This window comes from Cupressus sempervirens, chromosome 4 (assembly GCF_028749045.1).
Source record: "Cupressus sempervirens isolate cs-2001-9-10 chromosome 4, ASM2874904v1, whole genome shotgun sequence".
Taxonomy (NCBI): Eukaryota; Viridiplantae; Streptophyta; class Pinopsida; order Cupressales; family Cupressaceae; genus Cupressus; species Cupressus sempervirens.
The window spans coordinates 376,293,058-376,313,915 of record NC_143121.1 but is presented as its reverse complement, the minus strand read 5'-3'; positions in this window follow the sequence as shown (position 1 = coordinate 376,313,915).

The following is a 20,858-nucleotide window of genomic DNA, read 5'->3' as shown; positions in this document are numbered from 1 at the left end:
TACTTTTAAGCCTTCTTTCTTTGCATGCCAATTGCAGTCACTTCTGTTTGGTCACTAAATGAAGGAATACCATACACTCCTTGTCTTCCTTAGGTTCTCACACATGACAACCTTTTCTTCTGACCAACTCTCTCTATAAATAGAGAATTAGGATCTTTTGTTACTTAACCACAATCATCCATTTTATAGTTAGGTAGTATTAGATAGGATACACAAAATCTACTCACTTTTCCATTTGATTCCTCTAAAAAATTCTTCTACAATCTACCTTGAATTCACCACAAAATGGTTTACCTTGAGCTCTGTGCCATTGGGTCATCATTGCTATCTTCCACATGCTTCACATAATTCAAAAAAACAAAATAGTTGGCTCAGATTTGTTAAATCTTTGATTAAACATAAATATTAGCACTCAAAATCAACTAAACTTTACTTGGCATATTCTAACAATCACTTGGCTTGCACTAATTTTCATCTTTTCTTGACATCGCTTGAGTTTCACTTGTCTTCCACTGATTTTTGTTCAGTTTGTATTGATTGCTTGACAAGGCTTGGCAGACACTCTTCATACTTGAGCTTCTTCCTGTCTTGACTAATCTTTTATTTTAGAATTTAAGTAGATAAAAAATTCACTATAGTATCAATGTCTTACTCAATCTTAGTGCTTCTTTTACATACCAAATAACTCAACCTTTCTCTAGGTGAGATTGTTATCTCATCTTTTCAAATCCTCTTCATCAATCAACTAAACGATAGCTTTCAGATAAAAAAAGCAATTGTCTCACCAATAGGTAGTAGGTTTGACATCATTGACAAAATAATGATTGTTCCATTAGAGATTCTTCACTTCAAAATAATCTCATATCAACAATCTCCCTCGTTGGCATTGATGGCAAACCAATACCATCAACAATACCAAAAAGAAAATAAATATTTGAAATTTCTCCCTCTATTAGTGTAGTATATGTCATTGCTCTATGTAGGGTAATGTGAGCTTTGTCAAGTTCCTTTTATTGAATCATCTCCCTCTAACTTATATCTCCTACAATACTTTCTCCCTCTTACTAGGAAGATGGATTTCTTTAGTCTTATATCTCCCTTTTTAACAATAATGCCAAAGACTTGACATCTCTATATATAGATATAATCAATTTTAGATTCTCCCTCTATCACCTTACATGTGATTGTAAATATTCTAATTTAGTTCCTTCATTACTTTAGGTAGCTCCTAAAGTAATATCCACTGCATCAAGTAGTAAGATACAACATTTAGCTTAGTTGATGTAGGCCACTAATCATACTTCTTAAGTAGCTTTGGATAGGGGCATCACCCCTACTTTATCTCTTAGATACTCATGAGCATCCTTAGGTAAGTCTTTTGTGAAGATATCAACTATTTTCTTTTTTGTATTCACATGCTCCATCCTCACTTCTTTGTCTTGAACTAACTCTCTCAAGTAATGATACTTTATTGCAATGTGCTTGGTCTTTGTGTGCATTACAAGGTTCTTTAATATATTTATAGCACTTGTATTATCACAACAAAGTACCACAAGTTCAATGATTTCCTCCTTCATACCTTTGAGTTGTTATTTGATCAATACAATATTTGTACTATTTACTGTAGCAACCACATATTCAGTTTCAATAGTATATTGAAATATGCAATTTTATTTCTTGTTGGTCCAGGTGGCCAACATCTTTCCTAAAAAAAATGCTTCACCACTTGTGCTCTTGCTGTCATCAATGTTTCTAGACCAATCAGTATTTGTGTAGGCTCTCAACTCAAGTTTCTCATTTTTCTTGTAGTATAGACCATAGCCTTCTATTCCTTTTAGATATCTCATTATTCTCTTAACATCCACCAAATGATCCTCCTTAGGATTAGTAGAGAATCTTGCAACAATTCCAATAGATAATGCAATGTAAGGCCTATTATGCACTACATATTACAATTTTTCAATTATAGACCTATACAATGTTTGACTCACATCAATTAAATCACCATTCTTTGAAAACTTGTGTCCTATCACCATAGGTGTGCTAACTCATTTGGAATCTTAAGTTTTTAATATTTCATTCACATACTTAGACTAAGTGATGTATATACCATATTTCATTTGATATACTTGCAAACCAACAAAGAACTTGATCTCTCCAAACATAGATTTCAAATTCTTTCTTCATTTCATTTCCAAATGCCTTACATAATCCATCTTGACCTCCAAATATGATATCAACAAAAATTTTCTCTGATAAAATATTTTTATCTCTTCTATCTTCAAGCATAGATTGTTGTTATTACTAGTCTTCTCAAATCCAATCTTCACAAGATAATTGTGAAGCCTTTCATACCATGCTCTTGGGGCTTGCTTTAAACCATATAAAGATTTATGTAGTCTACATACCATATTCTTGTTGTTAGGATCAACAAATCCTTCTGGCTTTTCTATGTAAACCTCTTGTTCTAATATGTCATTCAGAAATGTTGAATTTACATCCATTTGATAAAATTTGAAACCTTTGTACATAGAGTAAGTAAGAAGTGTTATTACTTCTTCCAATATTACAACATGGAAAAATGTTTCTCCATAGTTTATTCCTTCTTCTTATGCATACCCCTTGCAAACTAATCTTTCCTTATTTCTTGCGACTTCACCATTTTTATCTAACTTGTTTCTGTACACCCACTTGGTTCCAATCACATTCTTGTCCTCTAGTCTAGGAACTAGAGTCCATGTCATGTTCTTCTCAATCTTCTCAATCTCTTCTTTCATGGCTTTACTCTAGTCTTCATTTTATAAGGCATCTTCCACTATCTTAGGCTCATGCATGATCAAAAAACATGTATCACTTTTCAACCTATTTCTTTTAATTGGTCTAGCATGTTTGTCTCCAATAATTTATTCAGTAGGGTGATGTATTTTGATATACTTTGAAAATCTTGGTTTTGCTCTATTTTCCTCATTAGGCCTATCAATTTTTGAATCACTATGCACTTCTCTATCTAGTAATTCAACATCTCTTTCATGTATAGTTATCTTAGAATCAGAATGTGTCCTAGCTTTTGTTTGTAACTTAGCTTTGACTATAGCTCAGTTCCTGAATGCAACTTGACATTCATTGTATGTGACTCGATAGTTACTAAAACTTATTGTTGATTTGCAACTTGTAAAATCTTCATTAGTAGGCATACCTTCATAAAGATATACAAAATATTTGTACTCCTCAAGTTCCTCCATAGATTCAACCACATATACCTTTGTATATTCATCAAACTTCATACTTGCACTTTCCAAAACTTTTTTAGTGATAGTATTTAAACACTTATAATATATACTTCTTGTGGAATAGCCAAGGAATTTACTTTCTTCACTTTTAGCATCTAATTTACTTTTCAAGAAATCCTTAAGAATGTAGCACTTTCTTCCAAGTACCTTAAAATATTTTACATTGGGTGAGTATCCATACCATAATTCAAAAGGTGTTGAATGAGTGCCTTTCTTAACTTGCATACAGTTCAAGGTATAAACAACTATACTTTCAACCTATCTTTCATATTTCAAAGAAACATTCTTCTTCATCATGAGTGTCCTAGCACAATCGATTACAAATTTGTTTCTCCTTTCAACAATTCAATTTTGTGGAGGGGTCCAAGGTGTAGATGTCTATGTTTTGTTTCCTCTATCATTACAAAACATCTCAAACTCATTTGATGTAAATTCTCCACCTCTGTCAAATCTCAAACATTTCAAGCTTTTACCTATCTCCTTTTCAAATCTAGCTAAGCACTACTTAAATATTTGGAAAGCATCATATTTCTGTTTCTAAATATATGAACTATAATCATCCTGGAATAATATCAACAAATAGGATAATTTACTTGTCACTTGTAGCTTTTTACATTAATTGGTCCACACAAGCCAATATGAACAATCCCTAGAATGTGTTTAGAGGTGTGATTCTTACTTTTAAAACTAGATTTTGTCATCTTGACTAACTGACGTAGTTTGCAAATTATGTTGTTAGGTTTCTTCAATTTAGAAAAATCTCCGACTTTTTTTATGTTATTGATACTGACCAAGTTATCAAAGTTAACATGACACAACCTCTTGTGCCATAACCACACATCATCAAATTTTATAACAAGAAAAGTAGTATCATTCATATCAAGATAAAATAGATTACCTCAAGTCTGATCACCTTTCCCAATTAGTTTCCCATCAATGTCATAGATCTTAGCTATCTTGTTTTCAAACTCAACTTTGCAACCTAAGCTATTTAGTTGTGACATACTCAACAAATTATAGTTAAGTCCTTCAACATAGTAAGCACTGTCACACATGATCTATTCTGTGAGTTTGATAGATCCTTTCCATTTTATCTGATAAGGTGCATAGTTATCAAGCCTTACACTATTTCCATCATAATAATTTAGGGTAATGAACTTACTTTTATCTCTAGTCATGTGATGTGAAAACCCACTATCAATGACCCATTTGTCACTCTTCTTCACATAAGGCACCAATGTAGTTGCCTCATCCTCATCAAAATCATCCTTCATTGCAACATACACCACTTCATCATCATGTTCATCAGATCTATCTTTGGTTTCCTCTTCTACAATGTAGCAAGACTTCTTGCCTTTATCTTTATAATCTTTAATGTCTTCATCTATTTTACTTCTATATTTGTCTCCACTTCTATTTTTCTTCTTTTTTGGACATCTAGAAACAATATGACTAACCTCATTGCAATTAAAATAAATGCTAGGTAACTTACCTTTGAATTTTCTTTTGCCTTTTTGAAATCTCCTTGTAGTAGTGCTTCAAGTTGTTCTATATCCTCCTCATTTGTATCATTGTTACTAGAAACATATTTGACCTTTTTCTTCTTCTCTTTGGGTTCTTTTAATGATAGTTTAGCTTTGAAAGTAGATTCAACATTCTTAGATTTGAAGTTACCAAAATTAGAGAGTTTAAAGGAAGTGAGCCTACTTGCCAAACCTTCAAGAGTCAGATTAGAACTTGGTATACATCTTAATTCTTGTATGGCAGAAACTCTAATAGCATAGATTGGTAACAATATTCTCAATACTTTGCTTAATATAGTCTGATCATCAATTTTACTAGTAGCGCCACTTATAGCATTAACAAATTTTATTCTAGAGCAATATTGAGCAATGTTTTCACTTTCTTGCATCCTCATATCAACAAAATTACTTCTAAGACTTTTAGATTTGGCTCTCAAGACATTTGTGTCTCCTCCATATATGATGTGAAGAGCATCCCACATCTTCTTTGAGTATCACAACCCTTGATGTCATCAAACTTAGAATAACTTAGGGTAGCGACAATCTCAAACATTGCCTGATTGTGTTCTTTCTTCTTTTTCATATCATTAACAATTAGGGCTCTAATAGGGTTGAGATGCTTAGTGATGATAGTAGATTATGCATGGTCTCCAAGACCTCCTAGGTTTAGCTTCATTAGACATTGTCATGTAGGGAAGTTCTCCTTATTAAGCTTGGGTACCTCTCTTTTAGACATCTTGATCTTTTGCTTCTAGTACCTTCAAACTCTTAAGCACTATGGCATTCTGATACCAATTGTTGGAATTCTTTAGAATAACTAGGGGGGAGGGGGAGTGAATCAATTATCCAAGGTCTAGATTTAAAAATAAAACTTTTCAATTCTTAGTAGACACATATCCATAAAACCTTATCATGCATGCATCCATTAGATCATACAAATCTTAAACTTTGTAGGTTACTGTCCTAGGTCAAAACAACTTTGCATAAATGTAAACATAAAGTATAATAGATTCAATAGCACGTTTGGCACAAAGATTTTACATAGAAATCCAATTTGGGAAAAGCCACCAATAACATGCTACTAATTCTTACTGTTTTGAAGTGATGCCCTATGAAAGGCTAACCCTCTTAAAGGTTACAATACACATTGTTAATGGTGACCTAGTTAAAGGATTTCTATCACCTTGTTAGGAGTGAGCCTTGTTAGAGGACTTTAGACCATTCCATTCGAATGTCACTTGGTTAAAGGATTTACAAATAACTATTATGTCAATATTAATCCAAAGGATTTACCTTAGAATGATATAATGATTAGAAAGTAACAGTAGGCTTGATCTGATAATAAATTACAACTCACTTGCAAATTATAGATCTCTATTTTAGTCCTCCATTCTTGGCTTTCACACAATTTAGATCTAATAGCTTTTTCACCCTTCAAGCATTCATAATCTTAAGACTTCTTTCTTTGCATGCTAATTATAGTCACTTTTATTCAGCCATTAAATGAAGCAATACCCTAGACTCCTTGTCTTCCTTAGGTTCTTGCACATGAAAACCTTTGCTTTTGACCAACTCTCTCTATAAATAGAGAATTAAGATTTTTTGTTTTTTAACCATAATCATCTATTTTAGGGTTACGTAGGATTAGGTAGGATACAATGAATCTACCCACTTTTCCATTTGGTTCCTCTAGAATCTTCCTTGAACTCACCACAAAATTATTTACCTTGAATTTTGTGCCACCATCTCATCATAGCTATCTTCCACACTCTTCACATAATTCAAGAATACTAAATAGTCAGTTCAAATTCATCAAATCTTTGATTTGACATAAATACTAGTACTTGACATTAGTATGTTGTTAGTCAACTTCTATACTATTCTTTTAGTCAGCCAACACTAGTTGACTTGGCGAACACTAAAGTTTATTGATGCTCAACATCAACTAAAATTTACTTAGCATATAGTGACAATCACTTAGCTTGCATTGATTTTCATCTTTGCTAGACATCTCTCGATTTTCACTTAGCTTCCACTGATTTCTACTCGGCTTGGCAAACACTTTTCATACTTGATCTTATTCTAGTCTTAAATTGAGTAATCCTTTATTTCAAACTATAAGTAGATAAACAATTAACTATAGTATCAATTTCGTACTTGGTCTTAGTGCTTCTTTTACCTACCAAATAACTCAACCTTTCTCTAGGTACTATTGTTAACTCCTCTTAAATCCTCTTCATCAATCAACTAAATGATAGCTTGTAGACAAAAAAGTAATTGTCTCACCAATAGGTAGGAAGTTTGATATCATTGACAAAATAATGACTATTCCATTATAAATTCTTTACTTAAAAACAATCTCATATCAACAACAAACACAAAACACAAGATATATATGGAAACCTTTTTCAAGAAAAAACCCACCACTCCAAAGCCATACTCAACTATATTATTAGCAACAATAGTTACAATACAATCTATAGAGCCACAACTCTCCAAGAATGTTCAACTGTGATATCAAAGCTAGAACAATTCTGACAACATAACAACTCTCTTCAAACAATGCTCTCTCATTAATAATTCTCTAGAGCAATGATGTGTACTTATAGATACAAGAGGAAACAATTTCTAAAGCATCTACATTCAACACATTTATAAATTATTTTAGACAATTCCTTATGCACAACCCTTGCATAAAAACAAAGCATAAGAGAATAAATCACCAAAAAATAGAAGCTTTATTTTTTACTATTCCAAGTCTTTTCTTGTGGCAGAATCCAACTTCATTTAGCAACTTTCCATGAAGGCATGAATAAGATAATAAATCATGGTAAGCCTAAGTCACTTGATCCCAATAGTATTGTTAGGTATCACTTATTATTTGTATGGTGCATATTATCAAAATGGTTGTCAAAACTATTATAGTTGTGCATATAAAAGCAACACATGATATAGGCAAAAGGAGATATATATTTGTGTAAATCATTATGAGGGAATTATTGTACGCAAATTTGAATTGAATTATTTTGCAATAAGTAAAAATTTCATTTCTTATGATCAAAACAATGTAGGAGTTGTTTGTGATTTATTCACTATGCAAGTCAAGGAGTAAGGCCCGCTCTTTGGCAAAGCACATTGGTATTTTTTTAAATTTTAGTGTGTTTGTTTAATGTTTTATTTAAGAATTTGATTTTGTTAATTTAGATGTTCATCTTTTTGTCTATTTAGTGTTTTTCAGATTAGTTAATTTAGAGTTGAATTTAGTATTTCTATAACTATTTATGTTATTTTTATTTTTTCATAAATTTTTGTTTTTATTATTTTTATAGATTGATGTTTATTTCTATTTATGATGTTTCTATTGCTAGGAAGTGATAGTTCATGTCAATGGGATTTATTTGGTTTTGTATAGGTTCACTTTTGCGTGTTGTAGCTACATTTGTAATTTCTCATCTCACAACTAGCATCCCTTGATGACATATTGCCCAGAGACCTTTCACAAGATTACGTCCCTAGATTGACATGATTAGACCAAGCTAAAATTCATTCTAAATATTGACTCTTTCTCGTTATTTCCCCCAGTGATAGCCTATCAATATTATCATGTTATTAATTTGAATGATGTTAAAATATAAAAGACTCGATTAATAACATAAATATACTGTTAGATTAAATACTAATATTAATTTAACTTTTTAAAAGTCCAATATTAATATTTTATTTTCCTTTAATTCAGATTGCAATTATAAATAACTCAAACTTAAAATTATAATGTTGTTTTAATTATTTATAATTTTATGTATTATATTGATTAATCATGACTACATGTTTAAATAGTGAACTACACTGTAACTTCTCTTAAAATATAACTAAGGCACAAATATATATTTATTAACTTATAACCTCATTCGTACAAAAAAAAGAAAGAAAATTATAGCCAACTGAGGGTTTTTAAAAAGCATTAATATTAAAATCCAGTTATAAGAAAAACAAGTAACATTTATATTTATATTTTTTACTAGAAAAATAATTTTTTTAAAAATAAAATTTGAAATTTGAAATTAATAATATATTTTTCAAATCTAAAAAGTAAATTATATATATTTTTTATAAAAATAATCATACAATTATTGTTTTCATATGCCTATGATATTTCAAAACATACAAGAATAATATACTTACTTTTTCATTTTGAATGTAGTTTATCAAATGTGTGTGTGTATACAACACATTTTTTATTTTCAATTATTCTTTTATTTTATTGAGAGGTTTTCAACTAGTAATTTCTTGTTTAAATATGAGGTAAATATAAGCTTTGTTTGATGAATCTCTACAAGGGTTTCTACTAAGGTCTTTCAAATAATCATCTTTCTAACCTTTGTTAATAATTATAACCATTTTCATTTAAAGTTTAATGTTGATTTTTCTATTGCTTGCTCTGATCTAAGTTTTTAATAAAGAATTCAACAATATGATTCTTTTGTTTACATCTCACATAGTTTTTCAATCAATACATTATTTAATTTTTTTTTCAAAATCCAACCATGTTTATTCCAGAGACTCCATTCTATAAATCTCAACAAATAAATTCCAACAACATGACAAACATGAGGTAGACATATTTTTTAAAATAACTTCCACAAAGGTGTTGCCAAACCCTACCTCGGTTTGATAGATGAAGTTTTGGATAATGTACTAAATGTTTGCAATCCAAATATTCTTGAGCTTTCAATAATTCTTTAGGTTCAAATTCCAAATTGCTCTCTCAAAACATGTTTGTGCTAAATGAATCAAAAAGCCTTAATAAAGTGTCCTAACCCTACTTAGAGTTTCTAATCTATAATTTTATAAAAAAATCACTCACTTTTAACTAAATATTAAATACTATTAATTTATTAATGATTTCCTACATACTAAAAACACTTTTAAATAAAGTGACATTTAATCTTTAATATTTTAATTTCTCTTTTCTCACTTTCATATTTAGACTTTTAAAGTCTTTTGAAATTGAATGCACGTATTTAATTAAGTCCCAATTAATCAAATATCACTATATTTTAATGTTTCCTTTTAATCAAGTAGTATTTAAAAATTCTAATATCAAATGATTATCTAAGCATCATAATTAAATTATTACAATATAAATCACATCTCAAAATCCACATAAATGAAACATAATCAAAACTAACCAAAAACCAAAATCAAACACCATGGAAATAGATAACTCAGGGGTTTGAAAAAGGGTAGGCTGTTAGACACATATCGTCCTTCTAGATTCAATAATTAGGCTTAGGCTAGGGTCAAACTTGGACATTATCTCTCCATTTTAACCATTGTTTTATTGTGATAGGGCATGCTCATCCTAACAATTATGAGAAGTGTATGTCAGGTACCTACATAAAAGATGAGAATGTACACACACACACACACACATATATTAAATCATAAAATCAATTCTAGGAAATAATTTTTGATAGCTTATTCTACCTCAAGGGTACTAAAAATACTAATAGAGGATAGAGGATGGAGTACCACTCCCACTGTACAAGGGAGATAATGCATGATCAACACATGAATATCAAATCAAAAAATCAATCCTAGACAAGAAATTATGATAGCTTATTCTACCTCAAGGGTACTAAAACCTACTAATGGAGGAAAGGAAACCAAAGTTGAAATGACAATAATCAATCAATTGCAAAACTACATACCAAAGTCAACAAATAGATACCAAGTTAAAATCAAGTATAAAATCAAATAGATATAACCAATGAAAGAATATCAAATTCTAAATTAAATGCCAAATATGAAAAGCATAACCAATGAATAACTAACAATCATTAATAAATGTTAAACACCAACAATAAATAGCTCCAACAATAAGTAACAACTCACAATAAATAGCACTCACTAGAGACAACAACAAAATCTACAAAGGGGAATCAGACTACATACTAGGGAGTGTCATCACATGGTCAATCTACTTGAGTTACCTTGGACTGGTCTCTCACTAGACCCTAGACCCTCAAGCATTGAATTACTCTGGACCCTAGACCCTCAACATGATTGATGTGGAACCATAATACCCTCTCATGTAGATGAGGAATGTTAGTCATATCTCTCACTAAGTATCATCTCACTCCTATTCTTAGACTATACAAAAACTCAAAGTATTGGATGGACAACACAATTATCTTATTAATGTTTAAACTCATTCCCAAAAGTTTATCAAGTTATCATTTATTAACTTACAATGAGTTATCCTGGTATTCACTTAGAACCTCAACCCTATTGCAAGTCACTCCTATAGAATGAACCTAGACTACCTTCCCAAATATCACAAATCACAATTGTATCTCATACCACAAAAATCATAATAGTCAAGTTCGGTTCCATGACATGCTACCCAAAATTATATTGGTTCTCAAAATTAACAATATCATAAATTGTCCTGGATGTAAAATTTCATAACAAGAGCATAAACTTGATCCATAAATACATCATAACATCTTGTAAGATAAATAATCACAAAAGTAAATTTTAGAAGCCTTTTTTACATATCCTAGTTGGCCATCTAAACAACCCAAAATTGATCACAAAATAAACATATCAATAATCCCAATATCAATCATACATAAAACAAGTTAAGTGTTTACTAATGTCCAAGTTGACCAGAGATATGTTTATATAAATTGTTTTTGATTAAATAAATAGATTTTATAGGGACCTTGAAACCTAAGAGTTAAAACATAAACAAGGTTGATAATAAGTGTTAAAAGCCCAGCCAAAAAAGAACAAGTCTAAAGGCTGATAATAAGCACTAGGCCCAGTCGAACAACAAAGCCCAAAGGAAAGGCCACACTATTAAGAAAAAACAAATGAAATAGGCAAAAGCCAAGACAAAAAGCTAGACAAAAAGGAACAGCTAGAAACAAAGAAAAGAACTAATCCTTGTTCTTTCTTTGTAGCTCTTGCATGACCCGGGCAGCCTTGTAGGCCATCTAGTTCTCCTCGGCCTCCTACTAATGAGTCCTTTGTACATCCTAGTCCAGAGTAGTGTAAGTGATACCTGTGGCAGTTTCATCATCAGATCTGGATTTTCCCCTATCTTTTCCATCCTCATCACTCTACATACCTCTATCTTTTAGCCAATTGGTTAATGACAAAATGTTGTCATTAATCGGGTTGAGCAGTGAGATCATCTGGCTTGATAGATTGTGATTGTAATTTTCCAAGTTGTGGATCCTCCTTTCTACCAAGCTAATTCTATCATCCTGATCTATCCCTTTCTCAAGACCCATTAGATTCTTGGCTCCTTCCATTTGACCAACCTTCTCCTTGACCTCCTCTAGCTCATGAAAAAGCCACTTGATTGCCTAAAATTGTCAATGATGTTGTTGCGTGCATTGTTCAAAAGGTTCATCCTAGCTTCCCTGGCATTATCAGAGATTGCCACAATCACAGGGTTAATTAGCTCTTCAAGCCGCGGATCCTCCTGGTCATCCACCAAAATCTGGGGATTCATCACTTCTCTGAAAATACCCATTTTTGTTGTCCTCACATTAAAATTCCTCCAAGCTTTCCTCCTGTCTTTGGCCAGCACTTCCCCCCCCTTATCTCTAATACTATCCTTTATCTGCTCCTCTAGATGGGCTTGAGGATGGATAGGGGAGAGAGGCAATGAAGAAATATTTGGTTCCCGCTATGACCTCTCATCCTCCATTCCCACCTGCTTGTGTTTCTTCCCACCTTGGTCTTCCTTTTTTTCCTCCTATTTCTCTTTATCCTCATCTTCAGTCTCCATGTCCTCCTCTTCATCACTATAGTCCTTCTCCTCATTCCCAAGCATCTTCTGACCATGACCCCTAGGGCTTTTTCTACTAGGGGTAATGGGAAAGGGTGACTTCTTTTCATGAAGCATAACTTTTTTACAAGAGAAAGTTAACCCCCCTTCCTCAGAGCTAATGCTCTAAATATCATCCAAGTCAGAGGAGTAGCTTGAGCTTTCAATTTCCTCTTTCCCAACCTATGAGGGGATGTTACTTATCCTCTAAGCCTTAAAGTGCTCATAGATAAGCAATAACAACCCATCATGCAAAGCGGGGTTAGCAGTGGGCTTCTTTTTGAAGCTAGACACTACTTTGCTCATGGAAGCCAACAAAAAAAAGGAAAATAAACTTTACTATCATGCCGAAAATGATTCAAAAGAATGAAATGGCGGGTGCAAATATGATCAAACCTAGGGTCAAGAGTAATGTACTTGATGACAGCATACAAAACATACCTCCATAGTTTCATTATGGAACCCAAATCATAGAACATATCACTCTTTTTCAGGGCATTCAACTCCTTAGTGTTGTCAACAAAGTCCTTCACTGCATTGGCCAAGATGTTTATATAAATTGTTAGGCTAAGATATTTGTTTAAATGAATAAGTATTTAATTATCAATTTTTTGTACAAATAATTTTTTTAATGTTGTATTATCATGTTATTAATTTGAATGGTTTTAAAATATAATAAGACTTAATTAATAACATAAATATTTTGTTAGATTAAATACTAATATTAATTTGATTTCTTGAATATTTATTTGACTTTCATTTAAGTCCAATATTAATAATTTCTTTTCCTTTAATTCATAATGCACTTAAAAATAACCCAAACTTAAAATTATAATTTTGATTTATTTATAATTTCAAATATTATATCGATTAATCACAACTATGTGTTTCTATATTGAACTACACTACAACTTCTCTTAAAATATAACTAAATCACAAATATATATTTGTTAACTTACAACCTCATTTGCACTTATATATACATATATATATATGTATATACATATATATATATATGTATATACATATATATATATACATATATATATATATACATACATATATATATATATATATACATATAGATATACATATATATATATATATGTATATACATATATATATATGTATATGTATATATATGTATATGTATATATATATGTATATATATATATACATATATGTATATATATACATATATACATATACATATATATATATGTATATACATATATATATATGTATATACATATATATATACATATATATATATATATACATATATATATATATATATACATATATATATATACATACATATATATATATACATATATATACATATACATATGTATATGTATATATATGTATATATATATATATATATGTATATATATATATGTATATATATATACATATATATATATGTATATACATATATATATATGTATATGTATATATATGTATATATATACATATATGTATATATATGTATATATATACATATATGTATATATATGTATATATATACATATATGTATATATATATATAATATATATATATATATTTATATATATATTATAACAGGTTATACCCAACCGACGGTTTAAAAAAATAAATATTAATATTAAAATCAAGTTATAAGAAAAATAAGTAGCATTTATATTTATATTTTTTACTAGATAAATACTATTTTTTTTTTTTTTTAAAAATTTGAAAGTAATAATTAATAGTATATATTTTAAATCTATAAACTATAGTATATTTTTTTTAATAAAAACAATCACACAATTATTATTTTCACATGCCTATGATATATCAAAACATGCAAGATTAATATACTTTTTCATCTTGAATGTAGTTTATCAAATGTGTGTGCACATAGACAATGATTTTTTTCAATTATTCTTTTATTTTCTTGAGAGGTTTTCAACTAGTAATTTTTGTTTTGTTTAAAACAGAGGTAAATATAAGGTTTGTTTGACGAATGTCTAAAAGGGTTTCTAGTAAGGTCTTTCAAATAATTATCTTTTAAACCTTTGCTAATAATAATCATTTTTCTCTAAAGTTTAGTGTTGAATTTTCTATTGCTTGCTTTGATCTAAGTTTTCAATACAAAATTCAACAACATGATTCCAATTGTTTACATCTCACATAGTTTTTCAATCAATACATTATTATTATTATTTTTCAAAGTACAACCATGTTTATTCTGGAGACTCCATTCTTTAAATTTCAACAAATAAATTTGAGCAACATGACAAGACATGAGGTAGACAATTTTTTTAAAATAATTTCCTCAAAGGAGTTGTCAAACCCTATTTCAATCTAATAGTTGAAGTTTTGGATAATCTAGTGAATGTTCGCAATCTAAATACTCTTGAGCTTTTTGTAATTCTTTAGGTTCAATTTCCAAATTACTCTCTCAAAACCTATTTGTGCTAAATGAATCAAAAAGCCTTATTAAAGTGCCCTAACCCTACCTAGAGATTCTAATCTCTAATTTTATAAAAAATCACTAACTTTAATTAAATATTAAATATTGTTAATTTACTAATAATTTCTTGCATACGTAAAGAACTTTTAAATAAAGTGACATTTAATCTTTAATATTTTAATTTCTTCTTTTCCCACTTTCATATTTAGACTTTTAAATGAAGTCTTTTTAAATTGAATGCACATATTTAATTAAGTCCCAATTAATTAAATATCACTATATTTTAATGTTTCCCTTTAATCAAGTAATATTTAATAATTCCAATATTGAATAATTAGCCAAGCATCATAATCAAAGTATTACTAAATACATCACATCTACAAATCCACAAAAATGCAACATAAAGCAAAACCAACCAAAAAATAAAATCAAACAAAATGCAAAAAGATAACTCAGGGGTTTGAAAAAGGGTAGGTTGTCAGAGATATGTCATCCTTCTCAAGTCAATAATTAGGCTTAGGCTAGGATCACATTTGGACATTATCTCTCCATTAAAACCATTACTTTATTGTGGTAGGCATGCTCATCCTAACAATTATGGGAAGTCTATGTCAAGTACCTGCATAAAAGATGAGAATGTACATATACACACATGCATGCACACAAACACACAATGATAGAAAGTGGTACATTTTTTGAATCTTGACACACAGGTGACTGTGACTTTAGTGCGGGAGCACCTAGGTAAGGCTACATGGTAACACATGGTTCATATCCAACTTTTGGCTTGTAATGGCCTTAGCCAAGCCACTAGTGCAATAAGGGGGCTAGTGAGTCCTAGAGGGTGACTTAGTCATAAGGAGGTATAATTAGGTCATTAGAAGTATTCAAGGTTACTTGTTTGTCCAAAGTTGCTTGCTATTGTGTAATTATTGTCATTGTTGTCAAATATGATATTTGTGCATTTAGAGGGGCTAGATTGGACAAAGAAAGGATGGAATGATGCTTTCATGTCCTAATGCTCATATTTAAGAATTTGGTAGGGTTTCATGAGGATTTGACCAAATTTGGTCTAATCATGTATAATGTTGTCAAGTTGCATGATAACTTTGTAAAATTGCAAAAGTTGTCATGACAAATTTTGTTGCTTTGAGTGCTTCTTAGAGAAAGGGGTGGAATAACTACTTAAAAGTGTCTAGGACATGTGTGCTAAACCTATATAAGGCCTCCCTTGACTTGTTGTTGATCTCAGATTGGTTTTGACAAGTTAGTGTCAACACACTTAAGCTATTTACTTTGTTCATGCTGAACAAGTGATACATGTCAAGCACAACATGTATATATTAGACCATGCCAAGTCATAGTGAGTGCCAAGCCACTCATGTTTTGAGTCACTCAAGTGCGAAGTAGATAGTATATGCCAAGTGACACAGGAGCCAAGTGAATAGTGGATGCTGAGCAATACATGTCTTGAGTCATAGTATAAAGATTAGTGTATGTTGAGCATCAGATACTTTAGATACTGAGTAAGATAGTTTTGACATACAAACAACTATGTGAACCATTTTTGAGCCGATTTAAGATTGAATTTTTATATTTTAGAGATAAGGACAAATCTCAAGCTGGATTCCCTATGCAATTACATCCAGCCAATTAGAGAATGGGAAGGATTAAGCATCAAAATAGATGAATCTCAACTTTAGATTCATACCTAACCCTAGGTCACCTAAGTCTTCATAAGGAGGACAAACTAAGTGTCTAAGGTGTAGAAGGAATGAATATTAGTTTGGATGCACAAACGTAACATTTATGGTGGCTTAAAAGTTATGAAGTGAAACTACATTGCAAAATTAGTTAGAGTAGACTAGAGGATAGAGAAAAGGATACAACAAAGAGACATCAGATCAAGAAGGATCTAGAAGACATTCTTTAGAGGTAATCTATTATCAAGCAATCAAGTGCTAACTACATGATCAAAGTTGAAGCATTCTAACAATTGGTTTTAGTCAAAATCTCTTAATAGAGTAGTCCTAACAGGGTGTATGAAATCATTTGATAGGGTGCTTACTTAGTTGTGAGTTAAAGTCCTTTAGCAAGACACACTTCTAATAGGGTGTTGAAATCCTCTAACAAGGTGAGACCTAATAGTCTTTTTAAGCCTTTGACAGGGCAGACGTTTCACAAGGTAGATCATGTCTCATGATCAAAATATTGTAACCTTCACTGTATACACTTTATTACTATAGTAGTGAAGATTTATGGGTGTCATCCCCACCCTAGTTTTACATTCTCACTTAAAAGGTTTATAGCTAATCATATATGGTGTCATATGTGTGTGATTGCTTATATATTTTACATGTTCTAGATGTACACGCTTTACATATTATTCCAGTTTACTCATTGAATTTATGAGATGGATGTGTGGTAAAAGTTTTATGGGTCCAAGTTTAAACTACTGATTCACTCCCCCTCTTGGAAGTTTACCTTTTCTATTGTGATTCAAACAATTGGTATCTAAGCTTTGTTATCTAAAAGAGAATCTTTTTAGCTTTGAGGAATGATTTTGAAATAAAAGTCTACAAGTTGGGAAAGACTATTAGGAACTAGGAGATTGAAATAAATCTCATTCTAAATCAACTAAATGAAGTAAGAGAAGAACTAAAGAAATCCTTGAAGAGAAGGAAGGAAATTACTATTGTGGAGGATGACACACAATACAGACATATAGACACTACTAAGTTATTTGTAGATGGAGACTACAATAAATTTGATGTAGTAGTTGCAGATCTAATGGAAAAGAATAGAGCCCAAACTAAGGAAATTAGAAATCTCAAGTTAGAGCAAGAATCACAAGCTATATTGCTATGTGAGGTGACTGAACAAAAGAAGAAAGCCATGGATGATAAAGCTATGATTGAAGAAGACAAAAGAGTTTTGGCCAACATACTAGAAGAGAAATCATCAGAATTAACCAAGATTCCCAACATGTAATTAGATACTCTAAATCAAATGATGAATGCCAACTATGAATTAAATGTCAAGGACATTGAGATAACAATAGTGAAACTACAAAAATGAGCAATTCTAGAATGACCTAAAGAAGGAAAATGAATTTTTTGAAAGTTTCAACAAACCAAATGAAGCTATCAAATACTTTAAGCAACTATTGAGATCCCCTAGATCTAATAATGATACAACTAGACTAGGATACACAAGCTCTAAAAAGGAGAGTCATCCAAAAATGTAGGAGAAAGGAACAAAAAAGGTAAGAACTCGAAACCCACTTGTCATAATTGTGGTAAGAAAGAGCATACTGCTAATGTGTGCAAGAGTAAGTCTACAAATCAGAATGTCAAGCCTAAGAACATGGTTCACTTCTATAAGTGCAACAGACAAGGTCATCAAGCACATGAATGTAGAACTAGGATTGTGCATACATAAATATTTGAATGATATTTCTACAACTATCATAAGTATGGACATAGAGCTTTTGAGTGTAGATCCAAACCCATGTGGTTATCAAACAAGCAAGCAAAGGTAAGGAAGAATGGCAGCTCTTATAACTAGGAATATAATACAAGGTATAACTGTTGTTGTCGTCAAGAATATGGACATGTTCCTGAGAATTGTATTAGGAATTCTTCAAAGGTAACTACCAAAGGTGGTTGAGCCAAACCAAATATTTTAGCTATTTGAAGACTGGTCACATCAGTAGGTATTGTCCAACTAGGTCAAAGGCACCAAGTTGTGAATTTGATAAAGGTAAAGGCAGGGTAGATGCTAAACACATCAGAGATGAAATGAGAAAGACATGGAAGAGAAAGGATGATTTTAGTACATCAAATGGAGAAGGGATCACTTCACCCAATGGGTCAGGTGATCACACCTCATCAAACTAGGGAATCAAGAGGTATGTGGGACTGATACTTAAAGATTATATCATACATCAGTTCCAAAATGATTTAGTACTAAAAAGATTACATTAGCATGAATAAAGATGCAAGATGTTATTAGAAATCCAAGATAAATCTTTTTCATGTTGTTTCCAAGCATGAAATATTTCCTATGCGTGTCGAGTGAAATACTAGAAGATGCCAAGCTAATAGTTTTGCTAGTTGATGCTGAGCTCGTAGTGGTTGTTGAGTGATTGAAATTTTAATAGATGTCGAGTGAGCCTAAAATTGGTTGATGCCTAGCTTACAACTATGTAAGCACTCAACATTTATTGCAAGACTTTTAAAGGGTATTTGATCAATTTTAGCTCATTTTTCACCACTTAAAATTCAAGAAAGAGCGAGCAGAGTATAAGGTGATCTAGAAATCCATTCAAAGTAGCTGTAGAAGATTTGAGCAATGATTCTACACTAGTTCATTAGATTTCATAAGGTATTTATCAAGAGCTGAGCTACGTAGTTTAAATTTCATAAACTGTAGTTTTACATTATGGTGTCAAGTTCAAAGAATGTAGAGGGGAAGGAAGTTTTAAATGTTTAATGAATGAGTAATGAGGCAAGAAACTGATTTTAAAAGCTATTCCTGACATTACTTATAAGCAAGACCCTTCTGGCGCATTGTCAATGATTTCGCCAAATGTGATAATGGTACAAGATGCAAGAAAATGCTATAATTGTAAAGATAGAAAGCATTGGTGATATGGAGATTAGGGAAGCATATGTAAGACTTTGTGATAATGGTGTTTTGAAAGAAGAGTTGAAAATCATAGAGAGGAAGGGATTAATACAAGCACTAGATTTTCTAAATGTGTTTAAAACAAAATGGATAAGGTGTAGTGCCTGCCCTAGTTTTCTTTTTTTTAAATTGTTGCCAAACTCTTTTAGGATAGTTTAATGTTGATGATTATTAGTGACATTATTTTGAGATTATCAGATATTGTCTCAGATTCAGTTTATTATATGATGAGATTACTTGGTACTTTATATTTCATGTATGCATGATGACTATTACATTGCTTTTAGTTATTGATGATGATTAGTTAGATGGTTATTATCACATGTGTTTTCTTATGAATACTTACCCCATACTTGCATGTGTATGGTGTGCGTGTTTGTTCTCTTTATGTATGGCATTTCTGATGTGGTTAAGGAAGAGAGTTGTAGTCACCTGCTAGTCAGGATCTACACAATGCACCACTTCCTGCCATTGCCTCTTTAGTTTATCATATATATATATTGTATGTACATGCATGGATTTTATGCAAGTTACAAGTACTAGGTATCAACTTCCCTGAATTGTCAGGATGAGCGTACCCTATCACACTATCTCAGGATGAGTGGAGATAAATTCTCAAGTCCAAATCCTAAACCCTTAAACCATTTGTCCTAGAAAGGTAGGACAAGTGTCCGAGATATTTTACCTTCTGAATGTGTCGGATGACATAATTCGTGATTTTAACCCTTTAGACTGATTTTGTGTGGATTTTTCTATGATGGGTTCTCATATTTTATCTTGGAGGTCTATGGTGAATTTTCTATTAATTAAGTCTAAAATTAAAAGATTTAATTAATAATTTAGTTATTTTGGAAAAAATTAATATAATATGATAATTTTTTTGATATTTTGATCTTAATTATTTAAATGAGAATTAATTGAGAAAAAGAATTACATAAAAGAAATTAAAATTAATAATAATAATAATAATAATAATAATAAAATAATAAATAAATAATAATAATAGAAATAATAAAAGAATTAAAATAAAAGTTATAAGCCTGCCTAGGAGTAAACACACCTCTGGATTGCACAT